We start from the raw sequence: 23,515 nt of genomic DNA on the forward strand, positions 1-23,515 counted from the left end.
ATTTATTTTCTTGGGCTCCTAAATCATTGCGGATGGTGACTATAGCCATGAAGTTTAAAGACCCTGGCTCCTTGGAAGAAAAGCTATGACAAGCCTAGAGAGCGTTTTAAAAAGCAGAGATACCACTTTGCAGACAAAAGTCCCTATAGTCAAAGCTATGGTTTTTCCAGTAGTCGTCTAAGGATATGAGAGTTTGACCATAAAGAAGGCTGAGCACCAAAGAATTGATGCTTTTGAACTGTAGTGTTAGAGAAGACTCTTGAGAGTCCCTTGGACAGCAAGGAAATCAATCCAGTCAATCCTAAAGGAAATCAACCCTGAATATTCCTTGGAAGGACCGATGTTGAAGCTGAAGCTCCAATACTTTGGCCACCTGATGTAAAGTCCTAACTCACTGGAAAAGAACATGATGCTGGGAAAGATGGAGGATATGACGAAGGAGAAGGGGGCTACACAGGGGAGATGGTTGGATGACATCACTGACCCAGTGGACATGAATTTGAATAAACTCAGGGAGACAGGGAAGGACAGGGAAGCCTGGCGTCGTGCCTCAGTACATGCGGTCATAAAGACTGGGGCATGACTTAGGGACTGAACAACAAAGGCCCCTCTGAGTACTACTTCTCTAGTGAACCTCCCGCTGTGGTCTCCTAACGTTTTAGATAAGGTAACTGCCTGAGGTTGCAAGAATAACCGACTGGAACTGAAGAAAACTGTTCAAGTTGCGGCTCCGCCTCCAACAGCTGCAAGTTCAGACAAGTCCTTTAACTTGATCCCTAATTCCAGTTGCTCAGCTTCCCCATCTGTTAAATGGCCCAAGTGTCAGACTAAGTGCTTTTGAATGTTCAAAACAAAACTCACCTTACCCAAAGGCTCTTCCTGCTGACCGCCAGATGTTTACTCTGCTGCCTGAGAGAAGCCTCCAGAGAAGCGGTCCCTCCCCTCCCCTGCTACTCCTCTCACCTCCACCCCTGTCCTTGTACCTACAAGTCCTGTCGTCTCAGGACACGGTGTTCAGTGACCCCCGACCAGGCTGTTGACCACATCCATCTCTCCTGCTATCTATTATTCCCCACTCAGAACCAGTCTTTCTTCTATCCGATCCATTCCCCAAAGTGCTGCGTGGTGCTTTAGTCCCTAAATCGTGTCCGACTCGTGCAATCCCATGGACTGTAGACTGCCAGGCTCCTCTGTCCACGGGATTCTCCAGGCAGGAATACTGGAGTGGGTTGCCATTTCCTTCTCCAGAGGATCTTCCCAACCCAAGAATCAAACCCAGGTCTCCTGCATTGCAGGCAGATTCTTTACCGACTGAGCTATGAGGGAAGCCCCTTAATTACTGGGGAAGCCCCTTAATTAGTGAAGTTAAAGACGCTCAGTCTGACTTTTGGCGAAGTCTGACTCTTTGCGACAGTCCATGCCAGAATACTGGAGTGGGTAGCCTTTCCCTTCTCTAGGGGATCTTCCCAACCCAGGGATTGAACCCAGGTCTCCCCCACTGCAGGCAGATTCTTTACCAGATGAGCCCCTAGCGCTCTAACAGCTATCTAAACACAGAGTAATCCCATCGCTCCTCTGAAATGCCTTGGGAGTAAAGAGCGAGCCTCCCGCCCCAGAGCCCCCTTGCTGCCCGCCCTTCCCCGGCGGGGAGGGGAGGGTGTTTGCATGGCCGGCTCCCCGGTGGGGCTACACTCACCGCAGCCCTCAGGGCGCGGCTCTAACACCCGGGCTACCCCGTCCCCACCTCCCCGGTGTAACTCGCACCTGAGCTCCAGCAGCCCGTCTCCTGGTCTCTCCGCGTGCCACCGGGGCGAGAGGCCCACCGCGCAGTCCGCGCGCACAGAGGCTTCGAGGACGCGGGGCGGCGGGGGTCGCTGAGGAAGTGGCGGCGTCCCCGGCGCGCGGGAAGCCGCCGAAACCGACCTGCCCACAGCCACGGAGTGGAACCACAGGCACACCCGCCATCTCGCACGCGGTTGTGCAGCTCCAGAGCAGCGGCCCCGGGAGACGCCCGCCCGCCCCCGCCCTCACGGCGCTCCGCCTCAGGCAGCCTTCCCTCGGCCGCGCGGGGCAGCTCCCGGGCCGGCTCCACGGGCTTCTCGCAGAACCCCGGCGCAGGCTCCGGGCGGAGAGCTTAGGCCGGGCCTCTGCGAGGGTCGGCGGCGCACAGGGGGCGTGTGAGCGGCCAGCACCTGCCCGCGCCTGGGGGCGGGGTTGTGTGGGCGGCGAGCCGGGCGGGCGCCTGCGCGGGTAGGGGGGCGGTGGGGAGAGGTGCGGCCGGGGAGCGCGGGCTGGCGTCGGGGGTTGTGAGAGCGGGAGCGCAGTCCGGCGCACTGAGGTGATGGCGGCGCGTGAGCGCCGAGCCGGGCCGTTGGGGAGCGAGGAGAGGGGTGCGTGTGAGCGGGGAGCGTGAGCCGCTGAGCCGAGAGCGTGTGAGCGGGGAGCCAGTTCGTTGGGGAGCGGGGAGAGGGGTGCGTGAGAGCGGGGAGCGTGAGTCGAGAGCGTGTGAGCGGGGAGCGGAGCCGTTGGGGAGCGGGGAGAGGGGTGCGTGTGAGCGGGGAGCCGGGCCGGCACCTCAGGGGGCGTGTGAGCCCTGTTGGTGGGAAAGGCGCGCCGGCGCCCGTGGGCCCTGTGAACCGGGCACGGGGCCCTGTCAGTGGGAGAGGCGCGCCGGCGCCCCGGGGCCCTATGAGCCGGTAGGGTGGGCAGTCACCCTCTGGCGTGAGGGGCGAGCAGCTGGCAGTCGAACCCGGGCCCCCTCCGCGTGGGGCCGGCGAGGCGCCCGGAGAAAGCTGTGAGGCACCAGCAGTGGGCTTGGCCAGTGCCTGCGTCCCGCCGCCACCGGGCTCCTAATTGTTTTTAATTTGAGGGTAATGACAATATCCTGATTTTTCTACCCTACGCTTTGGGTTCTGAAGTGACGTTTATCTAAAAATTGCTGCATTATTCCAGTTCAGTCTATAGCCAAATGTTTGTGTCTCTTCCTTCTGTTCTCCCCTCGATTTTTACTGGAGTACAGTTGATTTACAATATTGTGTTAGTGTCAGGTGTGCAGCAGAGTGAATCAGTTACGTGTATAAATCAGCTCTTTTTAAAAGCATATTTTTCCGTATGGGCTCTTACAGAGTGTTGAGTTCCCTGTGCTGTATAGTTGGTCCTCATTAGTTATCTATTTCCTACACAATAGTGTGTAGTATGTATGTGTCAGTCTCAGTCTCCCAACCAAATGTATGTTTCTTTGGTACATGTGCAGGTGTAAAACTGCTAGAGAGCGTCAGAGAGCAACAGGCTGAATTGTGTTTTGTTTTTTTTTTTCTATACCACTTTGGCCTTGAGAAGAGAGTTCTTGAAACTTGAAAGTATTACTGCGTTTGAATTGTCAAGTTGATCTGCAAGGAACATTTCAAGAGACGCAAAAGTATGGGGGATAGTGATAAATCTGTGGGCTTATGACAACAGCAGTTTGCTTTAATGATGTTTTAACAAGGGCTTCCCTGATCCCTCAGTTGGTAAAGCATCCGCCTGCAGTGCAGGAGACCCCGGTTCAATTCCCGGGTCGGGAAGATCTGGAGAAGGGAAAGGCTACCCACTCCAGTATTCTGGCCTGGAGAGTTCCATGGACTGTATAGGGCATGGGGTGGCAAAGAGTCAGAGACAACTGAGCGACTTTCAGTTTTACGCTAATAATACAAAGCATTTTGTATGTGCAGAGTACCTTTATGGCAGCCATACTTGAAGTAACAGAAAGTAAGGGTGCCCTGTTTGAAGGTGGCACCAATGGAAGGAGATAGGAAGGGCCTGCTCTCTTCGTTGCAGGCGGCTGCTGCCTGGTGATCCAGCACCGTGCCTGAAGTCAGCATCCTGGTTCTGACACTTAGCAGCTGTGGGATCTTGGCAAAACCTGTCTTACCTGGATTAAACGTGGGCAGTTTTTAAAAGTAGGATGTTTTCTTAGAAAGGGTTTAGGAAATCTTCATGCAACTCAGTGTTAATTTTAACAATATCTCTGAGAGCCTTCCACAGAAGTATGTGGATCGTTTATCTGGAGCTGCTGGTCAAAGAGGAAAAGAAGACATTAAATGGACAAGTAGAAGGTAAGAACTGGGTTTGATAGAAAGATCATTTGACAGAACGTTGAATTAAAATGGAACTGCTGACGTATTCTAATAGCCAAAGCAAATCACCTGTCGGATGCATAGTGAGGAAAAAGTCGAGGAGGGATATAGTGTATCTTATCAGGTGTCAGCCACAGATTAAATTGAGAATGCCATTTAAGGAGCTAAATTATGAGTTCCTGGACTTCCTTGGAGGTCTGGTCCAATGGTTAAGACTGTGCAATTAAGACTCTGATGCAGGGGGTGCAGTTTCGATCCCTGGTCAGTGTGATCCATGGCCGAAAGAAAAAAATTACTAGTTGTGTTTCAAGATACTCTACAACCTCAGGAAGGTTGAGAAATAAGAGGAAAGAGGGAATGAAGGATGAGAGAGGCATAGGGTTCAGAGAGGAAATGAAGGAAAAGGAAGCAAGGGTCTATGGGGGAAGGTGGCAAGAAATAAGTTAGGTCTTTAGAAAAAGGGAGAGTATTTGACATGGGCGATGAATTTGAAGTGAACTTGTCCAAGAGAAACAGCAGAGTTTTCCTTGTCTTATTGTTTTTCTGGCTGTTAGAAGGCATTCAGGATTGAGGGCCCTGGGCACGCAGAGCTGTGTGTTAGCCTCTGTGCAGGAACATGGGCATAGGCGCTCAGCTGTAAATGTGTGCAAATTGATGTCATATGAGATGATGCCTCTTCATAGGATGGTGTCACCTAGGCCAAAACAAAAGAACTGGAAGGAAGGAGAGAGCAGGGGCCATGATGGGGAGATCAAGGAACCTACAGCCAGCTACAGTGTCCACTGGAAGTTTCCAGCTTCTAATGCAGTTTCAGTTTGGAGGGAAGTGTCTCCAAAGTGAGGGTAGAGTGAAGGTATGTTGCTGCTGCTGCTAAGTCGCATCTGTCATGTCCGACTCTGGCCGACCCCATAGACAGCAGCCCACCAGCCTTCTCCATCCATGGGGTTTCCCAGGCAAGAGTACTGGAGTGGGTTGCCATTGCCTTCTCCTGAGGGTAAGTTGAGGCTAAGATTTTAGAAGAATAAATTAAGTTGAGGTCATGTAGAAGCAGACTCAGTGTAGACCAGAGTTTCTCACATTTGAATTAGTTGCCTGGGGACCTTGTGGGAAGTGTACTTGCTGAGCAGGAGGTCTGAGATTCTGTGTTTCTAACAGGCTTTCTGAGTAGCAAGGGTGAAGTCTTGCCTTTAGAGAAATCTGGAAGAGGAGCATCGGATAGTGGAGGACAGAACAGGATCAAGAAAAAGCATTATTTTGTTTTTCTTTCTGAGCGTGTTTATAGCCAGAGGGAAGCAAACGGTTGCAGTAGCAATTACAGGTGTAAGATACCATTGCTAAGCAGAGAGGGAAAAAGAAGTGGTGGAGATGATCCATAGAAGGAATGTAAAGGGGGAAGAATTCAGACCACAGATCCAGAGATTACCCTTTGGAAAGGAGAGATTCTAGTGACAGGAGGAAGGGAGGAAAGTAAGTCCTTAGGGAGGTGAGTTTGGAGTTGATGAGGACACTTGAGAGAATTCCTTCTACATGGCTCCAGTGTATTTCCACTGAAAAGAGAAAAGATCATTGTTGCTCCAAAGAATACTGGGGGTAGGGGAGAAGGGTGGTGGTGCTAGAAGTAGGGGAAACCCCAGCCCCTCTAAGTAACTCTCATGCATCAGAGGTATATGTTGTATTGGTATTTGTTACTTGAAGTAGACTAATTTGAATATGGAAAGCATTGACTTTTTTTTTTTTTTAAGATAGCTGATTTTTTGGCAGTTGTTTCACAGAAATCCTCTGAAGCATTAGCATGATATCCAAACCAAACTAAGTTTTGAAACAAAACAGATTAATAGGGTTCATCCCCTAAATGCTAGAAGTATTATTTTCAATAAAGACTACACTGATTTTGAAACATGCAAGATTTGTAATATCTAATAATTCTGTGGCAATTAAATTATTCATAAAGTTCTTATGGAATACAGAATAGGGATCAAACAGATTGAGTGAATCAATGTAGGTAATACTAGAAAAGTAAAAAGTAGAAAAAATGAGACAAACTAGTTAGTATCTCTTCATGAAGAGACGCTTACAGTGAGTGATGTGTAAGATACAATAAGCTGTGAAGCAGTAGTGAGTTTGAGGGGAGAAGACAACGTGGAAGTAATTCTCTGAAATAAGAGTTTGTAGAAGGTCGTCAGAGTTGTATTCGTCCTCACATTCTAATAAATGGAGACTTTGTTTTCATATTTTTCAGTTTTGGATTCTACTGGTTTGAGCCTCAGTAATGAGACTTGTCAAAGAGCCAGGCATTTGCAAGTTGATGATCAGTGTCTGTTGATTTCACAATCAATGACCAAAAATCAGTCAGCATCCACAGAATTGGGACAGATGACCTTGTTAGGTAGTTAGAATAGGAAAAAGGAGTCCAGAATGGCAGTGGCTAAAAGACAAGGAAGGGTAGAGCCCGCAAAGATAGAACAAAGGAAGGTCCGAGGACCGGAGTGAGGACCTCAGGTAGAAAAAAACAGCACTCCTGGCTAGCCCAGTTTACATGGGGCAAGTCCAGGGGGAGGAAAAAAACATATAAAAAGAGGGGCCAAAGGGCCGGGGGTTTCTCTCCCATGCATGTGCGCTCTGCCTCTCTCCCTCTCTCTCTTTCTCTCTTCTCTTTGCATCTTTTGGGTCAGCATGTCCTCACAACTCATGGATGTATTTTCCAAATAAAACTGAGCTGTAACATGGAGCTGTAACACTACCTGAGAGCTGTGACGCCGAGGGCTTTAACGTCCGTCGCTTCAAATGTTTGCTGTGACAAGACAGAACCGAGGAAATTACACACTCCCCTCACAACCTTAATAGATAAAGAAAAGGTGAATATGGGAGTGGTGTTTCTGGCAGGGACTTACACGCTCTATCAGCTGTCCAAGTCTCAGCTGCCAGAAAACAGAGAAAGCAAACAAGGTAGTGAAGAAGCCCAGAGCTTTCAGCCCCGGGCCACCAGGGCACTGACGTTTCCAAAATTAGATATTGTGGCAAAATCTACCGTGTGCTGACTCCTTTTATGCCACCTATAGCCAAACGGTATTTCTTAGAAAGGTGTTTGCATTCTTCCTCTTACCACAGTAAGACCATCATACATGACAAAGAGAGTTAGGAGAAAGTAAATTCGTTTAGGCTAGTATGTAGCATACCTGATAGTGGTAGCAGGTTTATATTTAGAATTTTGCATCTAGTTGGGAGACCTAGGTAGACATTTAGAGGTTGCCTTCTCAAAATGTGGCTTCCTAGCTATATTTTTACATAGCTCTGAATTCATAAGTATTCGTTATAAATTATATTCAGTATGACTGCAAGAGCACCTCTGAAGCCAAATGCTAATGTATTTCTTGTGTTTTCTATGACTTTATATATTTTAGAATTGGCTTTCCTAGTGATAATGGGAGTCATGGGAGAACGCACTGGTCATAGCAAACACCCTCTTCCAACAACACAAGAGAAGACTCTACACATGGACATCACCAGATGGTCAACACCAAAATCAGACTGATTATATTCTTTGCAGCCAAAGATGGAAAAGCTCTATAGAGTCAGCAAAAACAAGACAGGGAGCTGACTTTGGCTCAGACTATGAACTCCTTATTGCCAAATTCAGACTTAAATTGAAGAAAGTAGGGAAAACCACTAGACCATTCAGGTATGACCTAAATCAAATCCCTTATGATTAAACAGTGGAAGTGAGAGATAGATTTAAGGGCCTAGATCTGATGATACAGTGCCTGATGAAATATGGATGGAGGTTCATGACATTGTACAGGAGACAGGGATCCAGACCATCCCATGGAAAAGAAATGCAAAAAAGCAAAATGGCTGTCTGGGGAGGCCTTACAAATAGCTGTGAGAAGAAGAGACATAAAAAGCAAAGGAGAAGAGGAAAGATATAAGCCTCTCAATGCAGAGTTCCAAAGAATAGCAAGAAGAGATAAAGCCTTCCTCAGCGATCAGTGTAAAGAAATAGAGGCAAACAACAGAATGGGAAAGACTAGAGATCTCTTCAAGAAAATTAGAGATACCAAGGGAACATTTCATGCAAAGATGGGCTCGATAAAGGACAGAAATGGTATGGACTGAACAGAAGCAGAAGATATTAAGAAGAGGTGGCGAGCATATACAGAAGAACTGTACAAAAAAGATCTTCACAACCCAGATAATCACGATGGTATGATCACTTACCTAGAGCCAGACATCCTGGAATGTGAAGTCAAGTGGGTCTTAGAATGCATCACTACGAACAAAGCTAGTGGAGGTGATGGAATTCCAGTTGAGCTATTTCAGATCGTTGAAGATGATGCTGTGAAAGTGCTTCACTCAGTATGCTAGCAAATTTGGAAAACTCAGCAGTGGCCACATGACCGGAAGAGGTCAGTTTTCATTCCAATCCCAAAGAAAGGCAATGCCAAAGAATGCTCAAACTACTGCACAATTGCACTCATCTCACACGCTAGTAGAGTAATGCTCAAAATTCTCCAAACCAGGCTTCAGCAATACGTCAACCGTGAACTTCCAGATGTTCAAGCTAGATTTAGAAAAGGCAGAGGAACCAGAGATCAAATTACCAGCATCCACTGGATCATGGAAAAAGGAAGAGAGTTCCAGAAAAAACATCTATTTCTGCTTTATTGACTATGCCAAAGCCTTTGACTGTGTGGATCACAGCAAACTGTGGAAAATTCTGAAAGTGATGGGAATATGAGACCACCTAACCTGCCTCTTGACAAACCTATATGCAGGTCAGGAAGCAACAGTTAGAACTGGACATGGAACAACAGACTGGTTCCAAATAGGAAAAGGAGTATGTCAAGGCTGTATATTGTCACCCTGTTTATTTACCTTTTATGCAGAGTAAATCATGAGAAACTCTGGGCTGGAAGAAGCACAAGCTGGAATCAAGATTGCTGGGAGAAATGTCAATAACCTCAGATAGGCAGATGGCACCACCCTTATGGCAGAAAGTGAAGCAGAACTAAAAAGCCTCTTGATGAAAGTGAAAGAGGAGAGTGAAAAAGTTGGCTTAAAGCTCAACATTCAGAAAATGAAGATCATGGCATCTGGTCCCATCACTTCATGGGAAATAGATGGAGAAATAGTGGAAACAGTGTCAGACTTTATTTTTTGGGCTCCAAAATCACTGCAGATGGTGACTGCAGCCATGAAATTAAAAGACGCTTACTTCTTGGAAGGAAAGTAATGACCAACCTAGATAGCATATTGAAAAGGAGAGACATTACTTTGCCAACAAAGGTCTGTCTAGTCAAGGCTATGGTTTTTCCAGTGTTCATGTATGGATGTGAGAGTTGGACTGGGAAGAAAGCTGAGCGCTCAAGAATTGATGCTTTTGAACGGTGGTGTTGGAGAAGACTCTTGAGAATCCCTTGGACTGCAAGGAGATCCAACCAGTCCATTCTGAAGGAGATCAGCCCTGGGATATCTTTGGAAGGAATGATGCTAAAGCTGAAACTCCAGTACTTTGGCCAGCTCATGCGAAGAGTTGACTCATTGGAAAAGACTCTAATGCTGGGAGGGATTGTGGGCAGGAGGAGAAGGGGACGACAGAGGATGAGATGGCTGGATGTCATCACTGACTCGATGAACTTGAGTCTGAGTGAACTCTGGGAGTTGTTGATGGACAGGGAGGCCTGGCGTGCTACAATTCATGGGGTCACAAAGAGTCGGACACGACTGAGCGACCAAACTGAACTGACCACATTTTATTTATCCGTTCATCATCTGATGGACCTTTGGGGTTGTTTCTACTTTTTGGCTAATGTCAGTAATGTTGCTGTGAACATTTATGTCTAAGTTTAGGTGTGAACATATTTTTTCATTTTTTTGGGGAATACAGTTATGAATAGAATTGCTGTATTACACAGCAAGTCTGTTTAACCTTTTGAGGACCTGCCATACTGTTTTCCAGCATGGCTGCATCCTTTTATATTTTTATCCAAAGTATGTAAAATGTTCCCATTTCTATACATTCCTGTCAACACTAGTCATTACCTGTCTCTGAGTATAGCCATCCTAGCAAGTATGAAGTGGCATCTCATGGTGTTTTATTTCTCTCTCTGAGGAGAGGACAATGAAGATTGAGTTCTAGATTAGTAACTACTCAAAGCTACCCATCTCTCTTAGAATTTCAGTAAATTGAGATGAGGTCAGACGTCTGATTTTGGTAATTAAACTCTTTCTAGTTATTTCTTATAGTTCAAATCATATGTCTCATTGTTTACTAGTCTTCATTGTTTTCAAACTTGAGCAGAAATTCTAAGGAGTCACACCTGCCTATTTGTAAGAAATTGTAATTGAAGGGAACCCTGAAAAATACTTCTTCCTGAATAGTTCTTAAGTCTTTCTTCTAATTATATTCTTCTTCTCATCAACATTGTCATTAAAAATCTCACCCTTTATTATATTCCAGTTTATAGGAGACCAGTTTCTACCTGCATTTAAGTTATGTTTCTTTATTTTCTCTTTTTCAAAAATCCATTTTTCTGTTTTTTCCTAATCAGCTTTAAGTTTAGTGGCTTCAATAAACAACATTGGTTTCATTCAAAATCTACACTTATGAAAAGGTGGCCAGGCGGCTGGCTTCTCGTCCCCTCGGCTTCAGGTGGGGCAGCTCGAGGGCTGGGGGCTGGAATCGGGTGAAGGTGTGTTCATTCCCATGTCTGATAGTTGGTATCTGTGGTTGGCTGGACTTTGGTGAAGGCAGACAAGTAAAACACCTACCCTGAACACCTAGGCTGTGTTTGCAGCCTGGGCTTACTCACAACATGGAGCCTGGTTCCCAGGTTGAGAGCCAGGCAGAAGCTCTGCTGCCTTGTCTAACCTCGCTTTGCAGTTCACACAGCATCACTTTCATCATCTTCTGTTCAATAGGATCAAGTCACTTATACGTGGCCTATATTGTACCTTTTTTTTTTTTTTTTTTACAGAATACAGTTTATAAAACTAATGGGTACACTTAAAAACTAGCACAGTTACTCACTGGCCACAATTTTTTATATTCCTTCCAATGAAAAATACCCTTTTCCCCACCCATTCCCTCAGAAGTCTCACTTGTTAACAGTGTCAGGCCCAGGCTCAAGTAGAGGTCTTACCATCTTCATCAGGTGCAGATGGCACATGGGGATGAGGTTTCTGGGTATGATTTCTAGAGTGTGACCCTGTGAGCACAACCCTCTCAGTACTAAGACTTGAGAACTAAAGGGACAAGTTATCTGCCACCCACACCCCCACTATTCTGCTGAATGACTAGGCTCTCCCGTTCAGAAACGGGAAACGGGAGGCCCCGTAGTCCATAGCAGCTCTGAGGTCCAGTTTGGTGCTGCCAGCTCTGTGATGAGGACTTGGTCCTGCCCATGGGAGTGCTTCTCTTTTGCTCTACCCTCTGAGCTCTGTGTGCTGTCCTTGGGCTTCTTGTGAATCTTTGTAGGATGATGCCTTTAAAATTTTTATGCCCTTAAAATCTTTAAAGGAATTTGAGGCACCACCTTAAGTCTTTCCAGGGTCTTAATGGAGGGTTTTACAGTCTACAGGCTTTGCCTTTAGACCATGTTTTCCTGGCAGCACCCTAGATTTGATCTTAGCCCAGAAGCTGTTTCTCTTTTAGCATCATGTGACCACTGGACATGTGGAGATGCTGTAAAGGAGGTAACAGATATTGAACCCAAATATAATTGAGCCTTGTTCCTTTATATTTAATAGTCCCCCCCACTTTTTTTTTTTGATAGGTTATCCCTCTCGTTGATGTTACTCTCAGCTGGTTCGTAGCAAGAGTCTCCTTTCCCCTGTGTTTCAGTGTTGTTTTCTTCTCTTGCCTAGAACCTGTCACCAGCAGACTCTTTAAGGGCCATCAAGATTCAGTTTACAATGTCATGAAGCCCTTTGGGTTTTCATTTCTTTCTCTGCATCCATTCAGATCTCACCTACCTCCAGGTTGAAAGGCATTCTCACATCTTTTAGTTCTTTTTTAATGGCATTTTTAATATCAGTATCTGTGCCAGGTATTTATTGCCATCAAATCGTGTAATAAACCATGTCAAAGCCTAGTGGCTCAAAACAGCATTTACTTTGTTCACAAATTTGTGTTGGGGCAAGGCTCAGTGAGTGAGGCCAGCATGTTTCTTTTCCAGTCAGCATCAGCTGGGATGTCGTGAAGGTGGGGACCAGAGTCATCTGAAGATTAGTTCATGCACATGTCTGGCAGTTGGAGCTGGCTTTTGGATGGGACATTAGTTGGGGGCGGTCAGTGAGGACACTTGACAAGGTGCTCAGTATGTGGTCTCGGCTTCTTCGCAGTGTAGTGACTGATGGTAAGGGTGGGCTTTCCCACAGAGCAAAAATCAGTTTTCCCAGACTCTGTCCAGTAGAAATCAGTTACTGAGGGTAGCACATATTTAAGGGGAGGGAATTTCAGAGAAAAGTGTGAAAGAATTTGTAGACAGTTTCAATACCACCACCTCCACTCACCTTGACTCATTCTGTCTAAAGGAAAGTTCTTTTCCAACTTGGTGTCACTGAAATTCCCCGCAAATTTTGTTTGTTGTTTTGTTTGGTATGTTCTGTTCTGTGAAAAGTAACAAATGGTTACAAAAATGAGGCATTTGTTGTTCAGAAAAATGTATGGATCATCTCACTAAGCTATTAGGAGATGGGATTTCTTTAACCTTTTGAATTATTTTTCTTTGGAATGCAGTTCAAATTAGCAAAAACTATTTAGTTCAGAAAAAGACTTATGGGATTAGAATCCATATTTACAAGATTTATCAATGAGAGTCTTATTTTCACAATCTTCTTTTTTTTTTTTTTTAATTTTATTTTATTTTTAAACTTTACATAACTGTATTTTCACAATCTTCTTTTGGGAAGAGTTTATTAACTCAGCCCTAGATAACGCAATACAGTATCCCTCAAACTTCTTTAAAACATGGGGCATTAAGATGGGGGGAAGGAGTAAGAGACATTCTACTAAGAGGTGACTTGTAGTCATTTTATGGAGACAAAATAGAAAAGAGTGTAAAATCAAGTGCAAATGTTGTGTGACAAAGATGAGGACAGTGAAGAATATATTTTGTGACTCTTGGTGATTTGAACTTCTTTCTTGATTCTCTGAGTAATCCCTGGTCCTACATTCTACAATACAGATACCGTCGTATCTGTTTGATCCTGGGTTTGAGTTAAGCTGTGCTCAGTCCACTTGCCTCGTTACCAAACAGTATTGTTTTATTCTTGCAGATTGAGGATCTTACAGCAGAGCTGGAAGATACATCTTCAAAATGTCTGCACCTGGATGCAAAAAATCAAGTTCTTCGAGAGGAGTTATTATCTATGAAAGGAATGCAAAAGAAGTGTGAAAAACTAGAGAATAATAAAAAGAAGTTGGAGCAAGAAGTAGTGAACCTCAGAAGTCATATAGAAATGAAGATGATCAAACACAGTCAAGTAGCAGAATAAACAGGAGATTGAAGAAAGGGTGAGACAGGATCTCGTGGAGAAATTAAAGGAAGTCAACCTATTCTTGCAGGTTAATTTGTTCATCTGTTATGTGCTTGAATTCACCTCATTGTAAATTACGGTTTGGATCTATACACCTTATGTGTTTCCTCTACTTCCCTTAGAGCAGTTGGTTTGGTAGTTTTCTGGAAGGAAGAGGGCACTTGTTTCTGCCTTTAAGTATTTCCATTTCCATCACAGTTATCACCAAATTGATCTATCAGAATGATTCTCACTAGAGAGTCCTTTCATTTATGAGACCAATTGGTATAAAACAAGACTACTAGGTGGAAAAGAAAATATTGTGGTTTAGAACTGGTACCATCCTCTTGAATTATTTTTAAGTTGTCTTGTTCATTTTTTAAAATTTTAAGTTGATCCTCTTGTTCTTTAAATTATCAGATTATATAAGCACCACTATAACAATAATTCCACTTTAATTTTATAATTCATATTTAATTCACATTGACGATAATTGTTTTAAACTTCTGTTTTTTTTTTTGTTTGTTTATTTTTTTTTTACCTTTAAAATTGCTTTCTGAATCACTGACTCAAAACTAAAGGGAGCAAATATCATTTTCCAGGTTAATGATTATTTTTAAAATGTTAACTTTTTAAATTTGCCTTAGATACAAGCAGCATCTCAGGAGAACTTAGCGCACTTACAAGAGAAGAATAATGCTTCCATAAGAAGTCAGATGGAACTCAGAATTAAAGACTTGGAATCTGAACTCTCCAAGGCGAAAATTTTGCAAGAAGATTCTCATAAAGCAGAGTTGGAAAAATATAAGCAACTACCTAGTAGAACTAGAAGTTCGAAAGTCATTGGAAGGTAAACTAGACAAGTAAGTCAAAACACAGAATCACAGAAAGAAAATTTAGCTCGTTAATTTGTCTCTAAAGCCTAATTTTTATAGAGCACAGTTCATGAGATGAGTAGGAAGTGAAAGCTAACTAGATGGTCACTGCTAGAGGGCGCCCTGAGACAAACTATTGATACTGTGTCCTTTTAAGGTTTTCTACACTGCATAAACGCATGCTGTGAAATTGGGGGCAATTAACACAGGGGTGAAAGGCAGGATAATTCACAGAGTGGCTAGAAATAGTATGGTGACCTGACTGAGTGGGGGTGTGGAGGATGGAAAGGGCAGATGGCACCTCCAGTGCCTAGTCCAGGTTTTCCCACTGTCTGAAAGCAGAGCACTCCTAGGAAGCCTTTCATAAGCCAAAGCAGCATAAAGCAAAGAAGCAGGCACCCGAGGGCACGTTCTGCTAGTTGAAGCCTAAAATGAATATGCACAAGTGAAGCACAGGTGCTCCCAGATAGGCTTCAGGGTTGTGGTGACTTGACACTGAGATGTGGGATGTGGCTTCCAGGGAAGGAGCTCAGTTGGGCCAGTCTCCGTACTTGGGGAGCGTGATGCCTCTCACTGTAAAACGTACAGTGAACCTTTTTATATGAAATCAAAAAGTCTCTTCAAAAAAAAAATTTTTGTTTTTGATTATCAAAAACAGATGCTGATGTAGGCCTTTCCTAGAAGTGAAGAAACATAAAGTGAACTTTGGAAAAGCAGGGGATACTTGTAATTGTTCCTGGGGCTGTTTCAGCTCTTTTCAATCACCCATTGGTGACTTTGTTGTCCTCCCCTCTAGATTGTGACTCTAGATGATTCCTCAGAGCCAAAAGCTTGATTTCTCCGAGGTCATGAGTGAAACGTGTATACAAGGGTGGTGAAAGCAAATGCTTGAATGTGGCTTTGTGGGATGGGGTGTTTCTTCATCCCTGAAAAGTAGGAAGTCAATAAACACCTGGAGTAACATGAAACTTGGGCCTTGGAATACGGAATGAAGCAGGGCAAAGACTAATAGAGTTTTGCCAAGAAAATGCACTGGTCATAACAAACACCCTCTTCCAACAACACAAGAGAAGACTCTACACATGGACATCACCAGATGGTCAACACCGAAATCAGATTGATTATATTCTTTGCAGCCAAAGATGGAGAAGCTCTATACAGTCAGCACAAAAAAGACCAGGAGCTGACTTTGGCTCAGACCATGAACTCCTTATTGCCAAATTCAGACTTAAATTGAAGAAAGTAGGGAAAACCACTAGACCATTCAGGTATGACCTAAATCAAATCCCTTATGATTATACAGTGGAAGTGAGAAATAGATTTAAGGGCCTAGATCTGATAGAGTGCCTGATGAACTATGGAATGAGGTTCGTGACATTGTACAGGAGACAGGGATGAAGACAATCCCCATGGAAAAGAAATGCAAAAAAGCAAAATGGCCGTCTGGGGAGGCCTTACAAATAGCTGTGAAAAGAAGAGACGTGAAAAGCAAAAGAGAAAAGGAAACATATAAGCATCTGAATGCAGAGTTCCAAAGAATAGCAAGAAGAGATAAGAAAGCCTTCCTCAGCGATCAATGCAAAGAAATAGAGGCAAACAACAGAATGGGAAAGACTAGAGATCTCTTGAAGAAAATCCGAGATACCAAATGAACATTTCATGCAAAGATGGGCTCGATAAAGGACAGAAATGGTATGCACCTAACAGAAGCAGAAGATATTAAGAAGAGATGGCAAGAATACACAGAAGAACTGTACAAAAAAGATCTTCATGACCCAGATAACCACAAAGGTGTGATCACTTATCTAGAGCCAGACCTCCTGGAATGTGAAGTCATGGCCTTAGGAAGCATCTCTACGAACAAAGCTAGTGGAGGTGATGAAATTCCGGTTGAGCTATTTCAAATCCTTAAAGATGATGCTATTACAGTGCTGCACTCAATATGTCAGCAAATTTGGAAAACTCAGCAGTGGCCACAGGACTGGAAAAGGTCCGTTTTCATTCCAATCCCAAAGAAAGGCAATGCCAAAGCATGTTCGAACTACCACACAATTGCACTCATCTCACGCGCTAGCAAAGTAATGCTCAAAATTCTCCAGGCCAGGTTTCAACAATATGTGAACCTTGAACTTCCAAATGTTCAAGCTGGATTTAAAAAAAGCAGAGGAATTAGAGATCAAATTGCCAACATTCAGTGGATCATCAAAAAAGCAAGAGAGTTCCAGAAAAACATCTGCTTCTGCTTTATTGACTACACCAAAGCATTTGACTCTGTGGATCACAACAAACTCTGGAAAATTCTTAAAGAGATGGGAATACCAGATCACCTGACCTGCATCCAAGAAATCTGTATGCAGGTCAAGAAACAATAACTGGACATGGAACAACAGACTGGTTCCAAATCAGGAAAGGAGTATGTCAAGGCTGTTTATTGTCACCCTGCTTATTTAACTTATATGCAGAGTACATCATGCTAATGCTGGGTTGGTTGAAGCACAAGCTGGAATCAAGATTGCTGGGAAAATATCAATCATATCAGATATGCATATGACACTGCCCTTATGGCAGAAAGTGAGGAAAAACTAAAGAGCATCTTGATGAAAGTGAAAGAGAAGAGTGAAAAAGTTGGCTTAAAACTCAACATTCAGTAAACTAAGATAGCATCTAGTCCCATCACTTCACTGCAAATAGATGGAGAAACGATGGAAACAGTAAGAGACTTTATCTTTTTGGGCTCCAAAATCTCGGCAGATGGTGACTGCAGCCATGAAATTAAAAGATGCTTGCTCCTTGGAAGAAAATATATGACCAACTGCGACAGCATATTAGAAAGCAGAGACATTAGTTTGCCGACAAAGGTCTGGTCAAAGCTATGGTTTTTCCAGTGGTCATGTATGTATGTGGGAGTTGGACTGAAAAGAAAGGTGAGCACCGAAGTATTGATGTTTTGAACTGTGGTGTTGGAGAATACTCTTGAGAGTTCCTTGGACTGCAAAGAGATCCAACAATTCAATCCTAAAGGAAATCAGTCCTGAATATACATTGGAAGAACTGATGCTGAAGCTGAAACTCCAATATTTTGGCCATCTGATTTGAAGAACCGACTAATTTGGAAAGACCCTGATGCTAGGAAAGATTGAAGGTGTGAGGAAAAGGGGATGACAGAGATGGGATTGCTAGATAGCATCACTGACTCGGTGGACATGAGTTTGAATAAGTTCCGGGAGTTGGTGATGGACAGGGAAGCCTGGCGTGCGGCAGTCCATGGGGTCGCAGAGAGTCAGACACAGCTGAGCTACTGAACTGAACCGACTGATATCAACCCCCAGTTGTAGTCACCCCTTACAGTCACATTTCTTTTCGAACCTCTGCATGTTATTGTTTTGTTGCTCAGTCGTGTCCAATTCTTTGTGACCCCATGGACTGCAACTCGCCTTGCTTCCCTGTCCTTCACCATCTCCCAGAGTTTGCTCAAACTCATGTCCATTGAATCAAACATGCCATCTAATCATCTCATCTTCTGTCACCCCCTTCTCTCCGGTCCTCAGTCTTTCGCAGCATCAGGGTCTTTTACAATAAGTTGATTCTTCGCATCAAGTGGCCAAAGTATTGGAGCTTCAGCATCAGTCTTTCCAATGAATGTTCAGGGTTGATGTCTTTTAAGATTGACTGGTTTGTTCTCCTTGCTGTCCAAGGGACTCTCAAGAGTCTTCTCCAGCACCACAGTTTGAAAGCATCAGTTCTTCAGCACTCAGCCTTCTTTATGGTCCAACTCGCACATGTGTACATGACTCCTGGAAAGCTTGAATATTTTGGAGATTAATCTGTCAGTTGCATCATTTGCAAATATTGTCCCCCATTCTGTGGGTTTTCTTCTCTCTTGTTTATGATATCCTGTGCTGTACAAAAGCTTGTAAGTTTAATGAGGTCCCATGTGTTTATTTTTGTTTTTATGTTCATTACTCTTAAGATGTGGGTCAAAAAAGATATTGCTATAATTTGTGGCAGAGGGTGTTCTGCCTATGTTCTCATTTAAGAGTTTTATAATGTCTATCCTTACATTTTGGTCTTTAATCCATTTTGAGTTTGTTTTTGTGGATGGTGTTAGGGAGTGTTCTGATTTCATTCTTATACATGTAGCTGTCCAGGTTTCTCAGCACTGCTTATTGAGGAGGCGGTCTTTTCTCCATTGTATAGTCCTGCTTCCTTTGATTACTATAGCTTGTAGTATACTCTGAAGTCAGGGAGACTGGTCCTGTCACCTCCTGCTCTTCTTTCTCAAGATTGTTTTGGCTCTTCAGGGTGTTGTGTATTTCCATACACACTGTAAAATTTTTTGTTCTAGTTCTATGAGAAACACCATTGGTAATTTGATACAAACTGCATTGAATCTGTAGATTGCTTTGGGTAGTATAGTTATTTCGACAGCAGGAAACAGTTTATTCAAAGTGGTTCTAGGTATGTGGTGGCTGCCTTGAATTAAATCGGATTAAATCAGATTCATTAAATCAGATCTGATTTTCCCAGCCTGTGGCTCTTTGTGTCCCACAGAAGGAGCCAAATGACTGGCCAGAGCTCTGATGCACGGGCTCCTCTTTGGAAAACGTGAAATGTAATTCTAAAAGGCCAGCATCTTAAAGCATTCAGTGGTCTGTCTGTGACCTTTCCCTGTGCTTCATTTTAGTGTGGCGTGGGTCAAAATGAGAAGCAGACAGGAAAATGGTTGCCTGTCCTGTCATGTGGTAATATTGTGGAATATGGAAATGTGAGTCAAACACAGAGACAGCCCAGTCAAACAGCACCTAAACACAGAGGATGTGAGTGTGTACTTGGTCTTCTGAAAAAGATTATATAGTAAAGAATGGAAGTGATGAAACATACTTCACAAAAAAGGTAAAGAGAAAATATTTTAGAAAAAAACCTATAAAAAGAATAAAAAGTTGGAGATGAAAGAGAGAGGAGCGCTCAAGGGAGCATGAGACCAGGGAAGGGGATAAAAGTACTGACATGGGAGCTCCCGGAGGCAAGATCCTAGTCCTCTATTTCTTGCAGTTATAATAATTGAATTTCAGATGAATATCATAGTAGTGGACAAGAGAAAATACACCAGGTCATCTGAAACCAATGGAATTCTTTATTTCAAGGGACTCTATATAATTTTTATATATTATATTTTACATATATCTTACAGACTGCATTGTGTATGTGTGTGTGTGTGTGTGTGTGTGTATATATATATATATATATAGCTGCTGCTGCTAAGTCACTTCAGTCATGTCTGACTCTGTGCGACCCCATAGACAGCAGCCCACCAGCCTCCCCCATCCCTGGGATTCTCCAGGCAAGAACACTGGAGTGGGTTGCCATTTCCTTCCCCAAAGCATGAAAGTGAAGAGTGAAAGTGAAGTCGTTCAGTCGTGTCCGACTCTTGGTGACCCCATGGACTGCAGCCTACCAGGCTCCTCCATCCAAGGGATTTTCCAGGCAAGAGTACTGGAGTGGGGTGCCATCACCTTCTCCATATATCTATGTATATATATATATATATATATATATATATATATATACACATATATATATACACACACACACACACACATATAAATGACAATGTCAGGTGCTAAATTTCAAATTTTCAGTGATACCAAAGACAGTGTTGCAGGAATTTAGGAGGAAGTTGCGTGGCTATGCACTTCTGTGGTCGGGAGAGAAGGACAGCAGCTCTGGGAGGGGCTGGGACATGGCCTGGGCCCTGACTGATGGGGAGTGAACAGGATATTTGAGATGAATGAACAGAATTCGCTTCCTACGACAGTTGTTAAGCAAGGACATTATGAACATCCATAAATCTACATTAAAGATAGAGTGGAAAAACATGGCCAGAGATTAAAAGAATAATCTTGCTAACTACCTTCAGAGGAGTTACAATGGATGAGAAGCCAGAAGTTCCTGATTCAGAAACATCATCTCAGTGCTTTTTCAGTGTTCTGGTGCCAATAGTACCATTAAAAAAAAAGTTTAATAAGTTGATAAATGATAGGAAAGCTTGACATGACATTTATTATATATATATATATAATATGTATATCATATTATGTATATATATCCTGCTTGATGCTTTAAAAAGTTAAAATTATCATAAGATACATGAAGGGTGTAGACAATTAGCATCTTAAGACCAGTATCAGGACTATTTGAAACCAAAAGAGGAAATTAGCCTAATTAAAAGTTACTTCTTGTTTAAGAAAGAGAGCTATATTCCTCAAGACTTACGCTTAGACATATTATTATTTTTAGCTATATTTTGCCTATCTAATTACATGAAAGACATTTTAATCTAGTCACTTTGTTTTCTTTACCCACCTCTTCTTCCCCAGCCCTCTTTCAAAGCATTAAAAACAAAATATTTAAGCTGATTTTGTCCAGGAATTTTCACCATGCATGTGGAGTATCCTGCTCGTGGCCTCCCTGTGTGGTGTTTATTCCCTGGTACTTTACCGGCAGGTTTCTCTGAACCTTAAGGTCTAGAACCCATGACCTGAAGTGCTGAGAGATCTCCCCCTTCAGTTCAGTTGCTCGGCTGTGTCCAGCTCTTTGTGACCCCATGGACTGCAGCACGCCAGGCCTCCCTGTCCATCACCAACTCCTGGGGTTTACTCAAACTCATGTCCATTGAGTCTGTCATGCCATCCAACCATCTCATCCTCTGTCGTCCCCTTCTCCTCTCACCTTCAATCTTTCTCAGCATCAGGGTCTTTTCCCATGAGTCACTTCTTCACATCAGGTGGCCAAAGTATTGGAGTTTCAGCTTCACTATCAGTCCTTCCAACGAATATTCAGGACTGATTTCCTTTAGGACGGACTGGTTTGATCTCCTTGCAGTCCAAGGGACTCTCAAGAGTCTTCTCCAACACCACAGTTCAAAAGCATCAATTCTTCGGCGCTCAGCTTTCTTTATAGTCCAACTCTCACAACCACACATGCCTACTGGAAATACCATAGCTTTGACTAGACGGACCTTTGTTGGCAAAGTAATGTCTCTGCTTTTTAATAGGCTCTCTAGGTTGGTCATAACTTTTCTTCCAAGGAGCAAGTGTCTTTTGATTTCATGGATGCAGTCACCATCTGCAGTGATTAAGGGGCCCAAAAAAGTAAAGTCAGCCACTGTTTCCACTGTCTCCCCATCTATTTCCCATGAAGTGATGGCACCAGATGCCATGATCTTAGTTTTCTGAATGTTGAGTTTTAAGGCAACTTTTTCATTCTCCTCTTTTCAGTTTCCTCAAGAGGCTCTTTAGTTCTTTGCTTTCTGCCATAAGGGTGGTGTCATCTGCATAAATGAGGTTATTGATATTTCTCCCAGCAATCTTGATTCCCGCTTGTGCTTCATCCAACCCAACATTTCTCCTGATGTACTCTGCATATAAGTTAAATAATCAGGGTGACAATATACAGCCTTGACGTACTCTTTTCCCTGTAGGCAAAACATTTGATTTTTGCTCCCCATGTCTTCCCATAAAAGGGAGTTTCAGAGGATAATTTCCCAGGAAATCTCCAGCAGTTTTAAGACCAAAGACTGGTTTTGATGCCTTATTCATTCTGAGTTCTGTTCTCCTCGGTTAGCAGAGGCTTATAAAAATGCATTCGTTATTTTGCAGCTTCACAGGTGAGAGCAGAGGCTTCCCAAGGGCCAATCCAGTTCCATTTGAGGCCGGACCAGTCATCCATGTGGTTGGCCTCTGGTTCTCATCAGCTGTCTTGTTCTGTGCAGAGTGAAGATGGTGTGCAGAGTGAAGGTACAGGCAGAAACGCTTCACAGTTCCTGTGTTCCAAGAACAGAGATGCTCCGCCAGCTCACTCTTCAACCTTGTTCCCAGCAGGTATGATGGATTTGTTTGAGTTCTGAGCTGCTGTCAGAGTGGAGCGTCTGATTGGATCTCCATGCTAACCAAAATGTTCAGCACTGGTGCATCGCGTATTGACTGATTTCTAACTTGAAGTCCTGCGGTCTTCCTGGAGGAAAGGATAGCAGGGACTTGTTCTTGTGTATTGCCAGCGGTGGTGTCTTAGATCAAATGCCTGCGAAGTCCCAAAATGTGACCCAAGTCAGGTGACCCAGCCCTCTTTCCCATGTAGTGAACAGCGTCAGGGACGTCTCTCCCCAGCGGTGGTACTTGAACTGTGTATTCTCATCTTCATCATGATAATGTAGCAAACTCTTCGGGCTTGGCACTGAAAAGATGGACAATTCAAACCAGATGATTATAATCCACGTGGCTCTGGATGTAATAAAGACAGTCATATGATGAGACACAGTCTATTTCTTACACACCCATTCCACTCATATATGTTTGATTTTACTTGTACTCTGCATCTAATTACAGTCCTTTCTTGACTAGTCCCACATTGTCATGGACCGTGGGGCCCAGAAAGACAGCTAGGCAGGCGCCAAACTGACCCTCCACTGGTGGTTATTTGAGAGCTGATCATAAGGCTTCAAGTTCATGGCTGCAGTGGGTGCTGCCCCTACATCAGTAGCACAGAAACCTTCCTGTTGTACCAGAACGTCCATCTAAAAACGGGTAACATCAGTAGGAAGGCTGGGGCAGAGGGTAACACTGCCCCAGCAGGTTAACAGCCCTTGAAAACCAACCAATCTCAGGTCCCCTGGAAACTAGAGAGGCCTGTAGCTGTCATGAACAGGTCAGACCATGTATGAACTCACAGGAGACTCAGTCTGGCGCTCTGGGGATCAGAGCAGATGATTTATAGTCTCTTTCTATATATCTGTGTGTTCTTTGGAGAAAAGATATGGGTGGGGGAGCAAACTGATTTCACAAATTCTACGCTAAGGAAAGTTAAACAGCTTTCTTTAGCCTTTAATATTCTGGTTTGATTGCAAATCTCTAAGAGGGGGAAATAAAAGGGAGCTTTTCCCAAATGTTTTTCAACTGGGATTCCATCTTCACTGGGAATCACTCACATTTCAATGTGCACAAATGCCCCCCC

At 43.7% G+C, this 23,515-nt stretch overlaps 1 long non-coding RNA gene across 1 annotated transcript; it reads left to right on the top strand.

The window, feature by feature from the left end:
* The first annotated feature begins 4,857 nt into the window (after window positions 1–4,857).
* Window positions 4,858–22,816, top strand: LOC129625326 (uncharacterized). The gene is made up of 5 exons (XR_008701351.1): window positions 4,858–4,968; window positions 7,517–7,794; window positions 13,392–13,680; window positions 14,279–14,494; window positions 22,278–22,816. It is a non-coding gene; the product is annotated as an uncharacterized LOC129625326 (long non-coding RNA).
* Window positions 22,817–23,515: the final 699 nt, after the last annotated feature.

The sequence above is a fragment of the Bubalus kerabau genome, chromosome 13, assembly GCF_029407905.1.
Source record: "Bubalus kerabau isolate K-KA32 ecotype Philippines breed swamp buffalo chromosome 13, PCC_UOA_SB_1v2, whole genome shotgun sequence".
Lineage (NCBI taxonomy): Eukaryota > Metazoa > Chordata > Mammalia > Artiodactyla > Bovidae > Bubalus > Bubalus kerabau.